Genomic DNA, 12,500 nt, shown 5'->3' on the forward strand with positions numbered 1-12,500 from the left:
CTTTTTAAGAGCATATTGTTGACAACCAAACGGGAAATCACTCCTAAGGCGATGAAAGGCCGCCGTTTTAAGCGCGTATTGTTGAGACGAACTGTTTACCTGGTCAATGTGGCTTCAGAATGACTGAAAGGCTAAGAAATGTGGACATACGTACAATTAGTGATAAAAAGGTTTCGTGTAGGTGAAGGTGTTCGGTCATGTGGAAAGCGTGAATGATGTAGCATATATTACATATCTATGAGGTTTGACACACTGCTAATAAGCATTATTATTATTATTAATTTTTTTCTTCTTTTTTTCTTTTTTTCTTGTCAGAGTGCAAAAAGCTGGAAACGTGACAAAAATGTTCAGTACAGAGGTTCATTCGAAACTCAGCTTAAGAGATGTAGTAATGATCACTGGCTTTGTTCTTCTTCGGCCACTTGATGTTAGGGAAACAGCTTCATTTTAAACACAAACACACACACACACACATATATATATATAATATATATATATATAAATATATATATATAAATTGAAATTGCTAATAAATTACACTTATTGGAGCAAAGTTGCTTTATTAAATAGATTACTCTGTTTTGCAACAATGACCCAATACATCACGATTACTTATATCTGAATAATAATAATAATAATAATAATAATAATAATAATAATAATAATAATAACAATAATAATAATAATTTGATTGACAAAATCAAGAAGAAAATATCACTCACTGATGTAGCAATACCATGGGACACCAGAGTTGAAGAGAAAGAAAGGGAAAAAAATGGATAAGTATCAAGATCTGAAAACAGAAATAAGAAGGATATGGGATATGCCAGTGAAAATCGTACCCATAATCATAGGAGCACTAGGCACGATCCCAAGATCCCTGAAAAGGAATCTGGAAAAACTAGAGGCCGAAGTAGCTCCAGGACTCATGCAGAAGAGTGTGATCCTAGAAACGGCGCACATAGTAAGAAGAGTGATGGAATCCTAAGGAGGCAGGATGCAACCCGGAACCCCACACTATAAATACCATCCAGTCGAATTGGAGGACTGTGATAAACCGCCCCCCCCCCAAAAAAAAAAAAATAATAATAATAAAAATGAACTGAGGAAACTCTAGTATACTTAGTTCACACTAACCTCTCTCTCTCTCTCTCTCTCTCTCCTCTCTCTCTCTCTCTCTCTCTCTCTCTTTCTGTGTCAGAGCTAAGAAACCATGAGATCAATAAGTGCTGGCGGGGATCCTTGTGTGTGTGTGTGTGTGTGTGTGTGTGTGTGTGGGGGGGGGGGGGGTTTGTTTAACCTTGACTTTGAAATGGCTTGGCAATCAATGCCTCAGTGCTGTTGCTCATGTACACTGAGAAGGAGGCTATGGGCAATGTACTGGTCTCACACGGAGCCACAACGAACAACTGTACCCATACCCAATGAAGGTTGTTCAATCATACCCAAGATGTAAACAGACGACGTCGGTCATCTTCAAAGTTGGGACTCCATGATTTTCATAAGTCGCAATATGCAGCAGTTAATAACTATTTCCAATAGTATCATTACTGCTGTTAATTTGACTAGTATCACAATATATTAGTGCTTTTACTCTAAATGTTATTTTAAGATAAACAAGACAAAAATAAATATACCTTATGGGAAAGACCAGATAAAGAAGAGACATTGATAAATACATAAAAAAAGTATCTGTTTCATTTACACACTAACTGGATACAATCCAGAAAACTAATAGAGTTTAGCATGGCACCGTGAAATAGCGTTATACACCCTGTAGTCTTCTGCAGCTAGGTATAAATTAGTATACATACATATACATATATATTATATATATGTATATATATAAATGAGTGTTAAAAATGTTCTGTTACAACATAATTCCATCTAATAAATACCGCCTTTTCTGTAACTTTTCTCATTCATTGCCTACCTGAAGAGAGAGAGACACAGCAGTCTCTGAAATATAGTAGTACTTACTTTCTATATGATGGCGTTTTTATGGGCTCCTTTTATATATTATCATATATATAATATATATATATATATATATATATATATATATATATATACACACACAATTCGCTGACACAGATATATACACACCATAATAAAAAGGACAGTATTATAACAAGAAGGTCGAGACAGCATGTTTCTACCCAGTGGAAGTTCCGTAACCTCCACCAAATATCGTTGTTACACAGAAAAGAAACTATATATATTCACACTTCTGTGACTGTGAGGCCTCAAAGAAATATTCTTCAACGTGCATCAATTCGGAAAGGAAAATAATAAGAAGACGAAGTGAAGATTTCAAGGAGCCATGTAAAAAGGGTGGTGGTGTGTGTGTGTGTGTCTGTGTGAGCGGGGATGAGTCATAATGAAGTCTCGGAGCTAATGCAGTGACCGGGAGAGTTAGTTAGGAGAGAGAGAGAGAGAGAGAGAGAGAGAGAGAGAGAGAGAATTATCTCGAAGAGGTCTTCTCGTTCTGACTATCGTCTCCACCGATGTCTGAAAGTGTTTTTTGAACTTTGGAATATACATTTTGACGGAATAAACAATCACTTCAGGCGTTTGCCAACCAATCTCTCTCTCTCTCTCTCTCTCTCTCTCTCTCTCTCTCTCTCTCTCTCTCTCTCTCTCAGACACACCGTCTCCAGATGTTGATCTGAGTGACAGAGAGATAGAAAAGTATGTATATCTTTCTTTCACCTCCGTCAACTTTCACATTTCCGAGCGGACGACGACGGAAGGCAGATGAGCCCCTGAAATAGGGAAAGCAGAGACACGTTTAAACAGGCAAGAACCCCCCTCGACTACACGTGCCTGAGCACACGCACAACAGGCTGCCCGTGAAAAATTCAGAGCGCTGCGCCGAGAGAGAGGACACGCCTAAAAGATGAAAAAATATGGGTGATACGTCTATTTTTCTGTCAGTTCTGCTACGATGAAATATTTCTCTCTCTTTCGTTCATTTGTCTCCCCCTGGAAAAGGGAAAAAAAATGATGCGCGATGGGCAAATTTAATCAGTCGTTATTCCTCTTTTGCTTGAATAATATACGATGACATTTCGAATTCGCGCTACGGAGGCAAACGGAGGAAAAGGTCCCGTATAAGGGGAGGCAAATTTTATAGTGCGCATCTCGATGTTCTTCTATCTGCTGTGTCCACAATTGCCCGCGCGAAAGAAAAATGAAAGAACGATAACCTTATTTAGAAATATGAAAAGAGGACGATAATCTTTAGAAATAAAATGATTAAAGAAGGATAATCTACAGAAATAAAATGAATAAAGGCCGATAATCTAATTTAGAAACCCGTCCCATTGCCATCGACACACTAACGTCACCATTCACTGGCGAATACACTTACGTTCTCTTTACGCTGCGGGTTACGCTGCGCACATAACCCGTGCATACAGTATATTAAGGGCACTGATTCAACCCCCGTCCCCTCCCCCCTAACCCTCCTCCTCCCCCCCAATGAAAGCAGTAAGTGCGAATGTGTATAAGCGTCTATATAAGCATAAGACGTATACATAATAAGCGAGCGAGCATGTCAGCCGGGGCGACTCAATAATGCCTGAGTCACAATCTGTACAAGGCAGCCTACAAGGCGGGGATCCCGATGCCCTTCCCTCTACGAGACAAGGGAGGGCCCCTCAGGGCTCTACCCCTCACCCCACACCCAACCCCCAAAACCCCTCTTCGCTTGTACCGACTGCCTGCACGCGTTAATGCTCTATCATTTACGCATACTAGAATCCGGCAGGAGTGAAAGACAGACAGACAGACGGACGGAGAGCTGACGGACAACACGGGATGCAGGGAGGCGAAGGTGACAAGCTGTTATGTGAGGTTTAGGAAAAATGAGATATGAAAGGTACTGGATTCTGTAATTATGTAATTAAAGGAGGAGGCACTCGATCGGTTCGTTAAAAGTCGCGTTTTCTACCTCTGAATAATGAACAAACAAGGAGTTTTCAAAGTCTATAAAATGTAATTATTTTCATGTTCGATGTGAATGGCACCGATATAAACGGTAAATATCTAAACACACATTATATATATTATATATATATATATATATATATATATTAATATATATATTATATCATATATATATATATATATATGCAATTGTAATAGCCACCATGCCCTCTTAACTTCTTGAATTCGCTGCTCTTTTTAGGATACGCTTGTCACTCACTACAAAGCCTGAAGACTCAAATTCAAAGAAATTTGAAGAAGAATTTATGATGTCCGGTACCTGGAAACGAACCCAGGTCCCATAATCACGAAGAGGTCACGTTGCCGACCTGATCACGAGCAGGATAAAAGGCATCTTCCTCTCATACATACATATATATATATATATATATATATATATATATATATATATATTATATATATATATATATACCTGTCGTTTTCAGATATACTTAATTGAGCTGGAATAGACCCATCCTTACCATCGTAGGCAAGTGGCCAATCATTTTTATTGCTTTTTCAGGTTGAAATATATATGTAGAATCTACTGGTCATTTTTTTACCAGGCACATATGCAATTGCAAGAGGGCATTGTGGCTATTATAATTGCATATGTACCATACATAAAAAATAAAAACAGTAAATAACTAAAAACACACACACACTATACAATATATATATATATACTATATATATATATATATATATATATATATATATATATATATATATAGTTAGTCCCTACACGTACGAGATAGGTACGAGACATGACAGGAGAGGAGCTTGGAGGAGGTTCGGTGACAGCAACACTTTCCTCCGCACGGGAGACATGACACAGATCCTGCTTCTATTATTACCAAGAGCCCCTAACGAACTTCCACGCTCTGAAGGGGGCCCTCGTCTTACCCGAGAGCGTCCCACCTCACTGGCTGGAAGTTCCTCTGGATTGGGAAACCCTCCCTCGCCTCGGGAGGCGCCTTCCTTCAGGAATCTTCGGCTATTTATTTGTCAGGATGAATAACTGCCATGGCTGTGGTTTTCCTTCTCTGCTGCCCAGATCTGCTCGATCTCTCCCCTTCGCTCTGTTTTCCCTCGTGGCTTTTTCGTCATTGTAGCCTTTTTAAATTGTTCTTGTTTGTATGGTGTTTTTACGTTGCATGGAACCAGTGGCTATTCAGCAACGGGACCAACGGCTCGACGTGACTTCCGAATCACGTCGAGGGTGAACTTCTATCGCCAGAAATACACATCTCTGACCCCTCAGCGGAATGCCCGGGAATTGAACTCGCGGTCACCGAGGTGGCGGGCCAAGACCATACCGATCACGCCACTGAGGCGTTTTAGTCTTCTTAAAGAATAGTCATTGAAAAGGTAGTATGGTCGCTCTCCGTTTTTGTTCAACGTCATCTTTTCTTTTTAATGTTGAGCATTAAAACAGTTCAGAAAAGCGTGATGCTTTTGCTCTTTTAAGAAACGAAATAAACCTCATAAACCTGATTTGTTTGTTGTTCTTAAAAATTAAAATAAACAAAAAATGTGACGTGTCCGTTCTTTCTAAAAGTGCCCTCCAAGTCACCTTAGTCTAAAACCGGTGCGGACATGACAGACTGAATCAAATCTTGACATGAATATTCTAAACACTTTTTATATTAAGTTCTCCGTCATAAAACTGTCTAGATTTTAACTCGTCTTCAAACCTGATATTCTTACGGGGAGGAATCAACTTCACATTGATTTCTGAGACCAAGTGGTTTCAGCGCTTACATAAACATTCGCGGCTATGCACACAAATTCTTGAAAAACGTCTATTCAAGTGAACAAAAGGGAATTCCTTGTATATAAATACACCAAGAAATCATTGGCAAAGGATGTATTCTACTCGTATCTGCCGCTGGCCGAGTTAATGGTCTGTGTTCATAGATTATTTACCCGTTCAACAGTTCTAAAGGCAGCCGGGAATATGAAGGTTCCAGAGTATAATACTATGTTCTATCAGAATCGATGTACATAGAGCCGTCAGCTCACTGGTAATCATGCCACTTGTAAGAGCTTTACAGTCAGATTTTAAAATACTTGTAAAATGCTCGAGTGGGCGAGAACCTTGATTTTTATTCTTATAAACGCCAAGAAACCAACTCTGAAATCAAATAGAAATCCATTCCTTTGAATGATACGTGAAAGTTTTTTTATTACAATTATTTTTCAAGACATTTAAGATCTGTTGCATAATCTTGCTTTTGAGTTTAATTCTTTTTTATGACTAAGCACCTTACCATTTTCAATTTTTGGATAAGGACATCACACGAGTGTCAAAAACTTTTAAAATAATCACACACGAACCACATTTATGTTTTATCACGAAGTTTCTGTTGATTCGACGTCCCCAAAATAATAATAATAATAATAATAATAATAATAATAATAATAATAGAGTAACTTCCTGCTCACTGCACAAGAGGGTTAAGGAAAGTCAGTTGGAAGAAAGCGAATATAAACGGAGGTACAGTAAAAGGAATGAAAGAAGTTGCAGCTAGGGGCCGAAGGGAAGCTGGAAAGATCCTTAAGTCAAGCCTACATTACACAACACGAGGTGCACTGGCGGCACTAACCCCTTACGCCGGTAGATAATAATATCCATTTATTCCATCGACAGGGGACGGGGGGAAAGGGTAGGGGTAAGGGGAAGGGTAAGGGGGAAGGGGAAGGGGGGGGGGTTTCGGGGTTTTCAATCCTGCTCCCGTGTGCTTCCCGCATCAATAACTCGCTCAACATGGCATCAACGTGTCACTCCAGGTACTGATTCATTCATAACGTACACACGTACACACACGCACACAGACACACACCTACCTCACGCTACTAAATACGTCAAGTGGTGACCCTCTCACAATGTTACGTTTGTAACGACGTTCTATTTATCAGGTCGGCTCTCTCGTTCAAATGATTTATTTATTGTCGTTTGTTTTTATTCATCTTGATCCATTGTTTATTATTGTTGCCTTTTTTTTACTTTTTTACTCTGTGGAAGTATAAGAAAGGTCGTGAATTTTTGGATGTTTCTGGGATTGTGTATGAATAATAATAATAATAATAATAATAATAATAATAATAATAATAATAATAATAATAATAATAATATAGTTCCCGGTTCCTTTTCAGGGCTCTTGGGATTGTGCCTCCTAGTGTCCCTATGATTATGGGCATCTACAACTTCCACTGCATATCCCATGTTTCTTTTTATTTTCAGGTCTTGATACTCCTCAATTTTTTTCTCCTGCTTTCTCCTCTACTCTGGCATCCCATAATATTGCGTCATCGATGAGTGATACTTTCTTCTTGGTTTTGTCAATGAACGTCATGTCTGGTCCACTTGCGCGTATCATCCGATCTGTTCTGATATATAACGTAGTTCCAGAGGCAAGATGAAGCCCGGAACCCCACACTATAAAACAACCCAGTCGAATACCATGACTGTGATACACCCCAAAATAAACAAATAAATAAATAAATAAATAAATAAATAAACAAACAATAATAATAATAATAATAATAATAATAATAATAATAATAATAATAATAATAATAATAATAATAATGGAAAATGTTGTTAAGATATCCTTCAGTAAGTCCTTCGTCGTCTGGGATATTATGAAAATAAATAAATAAAGTGCAGATAATGTTAGGCTATTTGGACAGTACCTCTTTACAGCGATTCCGATTTGTCAAAAACTGAACCTCAAGAACAAGAAGATTTTTTAGCAAACCTTTAACTTGGACTTTGCTGAAACTGATACTGACATGGAACGGTATATAGAATTTAAGCCAAAGGCCTAACGCTGTGACCTCTCAGGTCATTCAGCGCTGAAAGGGAAATTGAGTGCAGAAAGGTTCGAAAGGTGTAACAGGAGGAACACCTCAAAGCAGCTGCTCTTTGAAACAATTGTTGGGACCGGGTGGATAGCAAGATGGTAGAAGGAGAATATGAATGAAGGTACAGTAAAAGGAATGAGAGGGGGTAAAACTGATTTTATTGTCCTTATAGGGATAATGGGACTTCTTTTGTGACGAGGTGGGAATACTATGATTATTCTCAAGGTACAAATTAACCCGCAACACAAACTCCCATAGAACATGATGCCATCAAGGAACGAAGGAGGTCACGGTAGGACATAATGATTCAAACGTGGTTCAACAACCATATAAACATAATATGTATACACAAACATCAATGTGAATAGGCGAATCTACAAGCTACTAGCGGCAGGTGGCTCTCCCGAGAACACTTGTATTAAGAGAGAAGCCTTTTAAACTTACGAAAAGACCGAGGAATGACAATTGACGAAACTGCTTTTTATTGCAACCTGATGACCTTCTTCTCTCGCTCTCCTCCAAATGATCCCTGGCAACAGAGTGGCCTTTCACTGACCTTTGGGGACAGTCTCCCTGGCCTTTGCAAGACATTTAGCAACGCCTCAGTGACTCCCGAAGCCACTCAAAACGCCCCCCAGGTGCAGCGTAGAAACAGACGGGAGGACCACCTTGGGGACATCTTTTTTATTTATTTTCTATTTATTTATTTATTTATTGTTTGTCTTTTTTTTTTGTAGCCCAGGCCAAATGGAGTCCCCAGGTACACAGACCGTGAAGAACCCAAAGCCAGTCTCAATAGAAAATTTTACAAAAAGGAGCCTGTTTCGGAAAAAAGGATTGCACACGTCCGGGACACGGGAAGCAAGAATATTGGTAGAATTCAGAGGCCTTCCAACGGACTGAGAGTCCTAAATTGTGCCGTCTGATGCTCACAGATTCCCAGAGAAAAAAATATCCACATAAGTCCTTTTTTAATTATGAAACATTTTTTCTACTTTATGTGCAATAATATTACATTATATATATATATATATCTATATATATATATATATATATATATATATATATATATATATATACATATATATTATATTATATATATATATATATATATATATATATATTATATATATATGTATATATATATATATATATATATATATATATTGTTTATAATACACACACATATATATATACGTGTATATATATATATATATACATTATGTTATATTATATATACACGCGTTTGTTGTATTGTGTCAGCATAAGGCTAACATCAAAACATTGAGGCCATTTCAAGGAAAACTACGCCGGAGTCATAAAAATGCCAAAACGATTACTATTACTCACACACACACAAACAGAACAGAAAACTGCGGCCGGAACAAACCGATATAATCAATCAATAGGGCGGTAAAGGAAAGCGCGCAAAGGTGATTTCCCCCCCGACCGAAATCTATCAGAACCCACCTGAGAACGAAGAGAGTCAGTCTCAGTCAGAAAGTTACTCAGTCGACTGATACCGGGATCTGATCCCCATTCCCAGAAGCGGCAAGAGAAGAGACGTGTTCATAACGCGTCCCTCCACGACGCAAAACAGCCCTGAATATGATATGCCAAGGTCTTTTAAATATATTCAAGAGTACATTTAAAGGACCTAGCGAAATACGAACTGCGGGATCGCGAGTGGCCGAAACGGGTAAAATTGAGAGGTGGATCCAGAGGCCGTAGATACTAAGATGCAGATTAGAGGATGAAGTCAAGATTAAGAATAAACTAATAATAAATATGAAGACTCAAAAAAACAGAATATTAGGTCTGAGATAAACTAATAAAATATTAGGACTTCGAGAAACTGATAAATTATTAAGACTTAAAAAACTAACAAAAAATTAGGTCTTAGAGAAACTGAAAATCATTAGGACTTAGGAAACTAAAAAAAAATTAGGACTTGGGGAAACTAATCAAGTATTAGGACTTGGGAACTAATTAAAACAGGACTCAGGGAAACTAATGAAATATCAAGACTTAAGAGAAACTTAATAAATATTAAGAATGGAGAAACTAATAAATTAGGATTTTAGGAAACTAATAAAATATTAGGACTTAATTAATGAACGCTAGAATGAAATTAGAGAAAGCTTAAAATGAGAAATTGTAAAACGTTGGTAGGACTGAGACGAGAAATAAGAGACTGCAATTGATACAATGAAGGTAAGACTGAGACTGGAAACGGAGTTAAGACTGAAACCGAAGAACCTTAATTAGACTGAAACTGGACATAACCAAATGACACTCGAGAAAGGACTGTAAGACTGACACTTAAGAAAATGAGGGTATGATCGTGACTGGAGAACTGTATGTCAGACTGAGAAAGTATATACGAACATATTACGATTGGAAAATGGATACAAGATTGTAAAGCTAAGATAAAGTAAGAATTAATAAAACCAAGGTAGGGTAGAGATTGCAAGAATAGATTTACACTCGAAAAAAAAAGGGGACGATTCACACTTGAGGAAAAGAGGCTACAGTGGAATTACAGGCAAGATAAGATACGATTAAGATTACGAGGAAGTCGGGAAGATTTGGACTGCAGAAATAATTAATCTTTGGATTGAAACTGAAAAAAAAGACTGAATTGGAGAAGCTAAATTGAAACTGGGAATCGAAAGTAAGACTGACAGTGACGGCACAATGATAAACAATGAATTTTCTACGATGGGGAGGAGAAGCTTGTCTTTTTAAAAGGCGAAACAGGGAGGGACGAGATTAAGGAATATAATGACAGCGAGACTGATTTATGAAGTCAGGGCTCGGAGAGTGACAATGACGTGAGATGGTGAGAATCCCTTACGGAGGTAGAACTCTAGATGAAAGTGATGCGTGAAGATGGTGATATCTAACTATGAAGGGGAGGCTCCGGCTGACAGTGACGTGTGTGTGTGTGTGTGTGTGAGACGATGCTGACGACCGAATTGATGACATTTAGGTGGGTCTAAGAGTCACCTTCATGATGACGTGAGGTGACAGTGACACGAGTGATGACGTTGTAATCAATTAACGAAAGTGAGGTTGTGGGTTAAATTGGATTTTCGAAATGACAGCAAAGATTTGGAAACCATTTGTTGTACTCTGGACTTAGGAAACCTGGACTCCTACAAGTACGAATGGGTTCCAGAATGGGGAGTATTTGAGAGTGATCTTATTGAGAATGTTGGAGGCTCATTTTGGGCTGATGACAATGACACCTAAGAAGTATAAAACATGGGTTATGAAGGTGACACCTGATCAAAGAAAGCATCACTTTGTGATTCAAATAATAATTCTCAGTGATAAAAATCGAAATTCTGAAGGACACGTTGACCTGTCACACCCATCCGATTCGATTCAGTTTTAGAAGACAATCTCAAAGACAAAGATTAAAAAACAATTGAAATGGCACTCTACCTAACTGAATGATGATGCACGGACCTTCAGCATAAATATTATTTTAAAAGAAAACTCGGAGACTAAATATGCTAATAGAGGTTTGAGGTTTTCACATTTTCGTAAAACGATACAACAGACCACGGAGCCTTTCAGCGCTGGGTTAGGTAACGCCTTTTAAAATTGGACTACATTCAGCCTTTCTGGATCGGTTTCGGATAAGCCTTTAAAAATTGGGCTACTACAGCCATTCTGGGTTGGTTTAGGTTAAGCCTTTTAAAATTGGGCTACATTCAGCCTTTCTGGGATGGATTAGATTAAGCCTTTTAAAACTGGGGTACATAGCCTTTCTGGCTATGGCTGGGTCATTTTTCTGAGTAAAAATCACCCTATTCTCTGTAACTGCCCCTTATCACCAGTCCCAAACTTCATGAGTCAAGGGGCCAAGTTTGACCTGGGTAACGAAAAAACGACAATTTTTCCAAATTAATAGAGAGAGAGAGAGAGAGAGAGAGAGAGACTTACCTTTGCTATCCCTTCCACCCCAATGGTTCACACAGACCCACTAGGCAGCACCCATTTAACTATTTACACCTCAACTTCGACTTGACTCAACCAACCTGCAATGAAAACAACGAAAGGTCATCAGCTGTCTGGGTAAGCTACAATCCATATAATTCATAATTTTCTTGCTTCACTCCACAGAAACGAAAAAAAAATATATTCCTGAAAAATTGACATATTCGTGCATATTGATGATTATAAGAATGTTTGTGTGTGTATATATAGTATATACTATGTATATATAAGTATATACTATAAGCTTATACATACAAACATACACATACACACGGACTCACAATGTCTAGAGGTTTTTCCAGAGCAAAGTAAATTCTATATATACAGGGTGTCAATAAAGTCCCAGTGCCATTACAAGTATTTATTAGTTGCAATGGTACTGGGACTTTATGGGCACCATGTATTTATGTATAAAGTAATATAAATAAATAAATAAATAAATAAATATATATATATATATATATATATATATATATATATATATATATATACAAGGTGAAAAGAAAGAAAACCGCTTGGCGCCTCACGAGAAACAAAGGAAAAGCGCTCAAATAACAAAAGACCGTCAATCGGCGATCTCAGCGTGGGGAGGATTCAGGAACCTTTTACGGCGAGTAGTAATCGAACGGCGG

General features: G+C 38.0%; 1 protein-coding gene across 6 annotated transcripts in view; it reads right to left on the bottom strand.

Moving 5' to 3' along the window:
- Positions 1 to 12,500, bottom strand: part of LOC135205679 (glucocorticoid-induced transcript 1 protein-like) — a 379,652-nt gene that overhangs the window by 93,315 nt on the left and 273,837 nt on the right. For 2 of the 6 annotated variants that reach the window (XM_064236595.1, XM_064236594.1), the window contains exon 2: positions 11,815 to 11,909. The exons of the other annotated variants lie outside the window; for them this stretch is intronic. The gene's annotated coding sequence lies outside the window, so the exon portion shown is untranslated. The remainder of the gene's footprint in view (positions 1 to 11,814; positions 11,910 to 12,500) is intronic. 6 annotated transcript variants of the gene reach the window in all.

This window comes from Macrobrachium nipponense, chromosome 24 (genome assembly GCF_015104395.2).
Source record: "Macrobrachium nipponense isolate FS-2020 chromosome 24, ASM1510439v2, whole genome shotgun sequence".
Lineage (NCBI taxonomy): Eukaryota > Metazoa > Arthropoda > Malacostraca > Decapoda > Palaemonidae > Macrobrachium > Macrobrachium nipponense.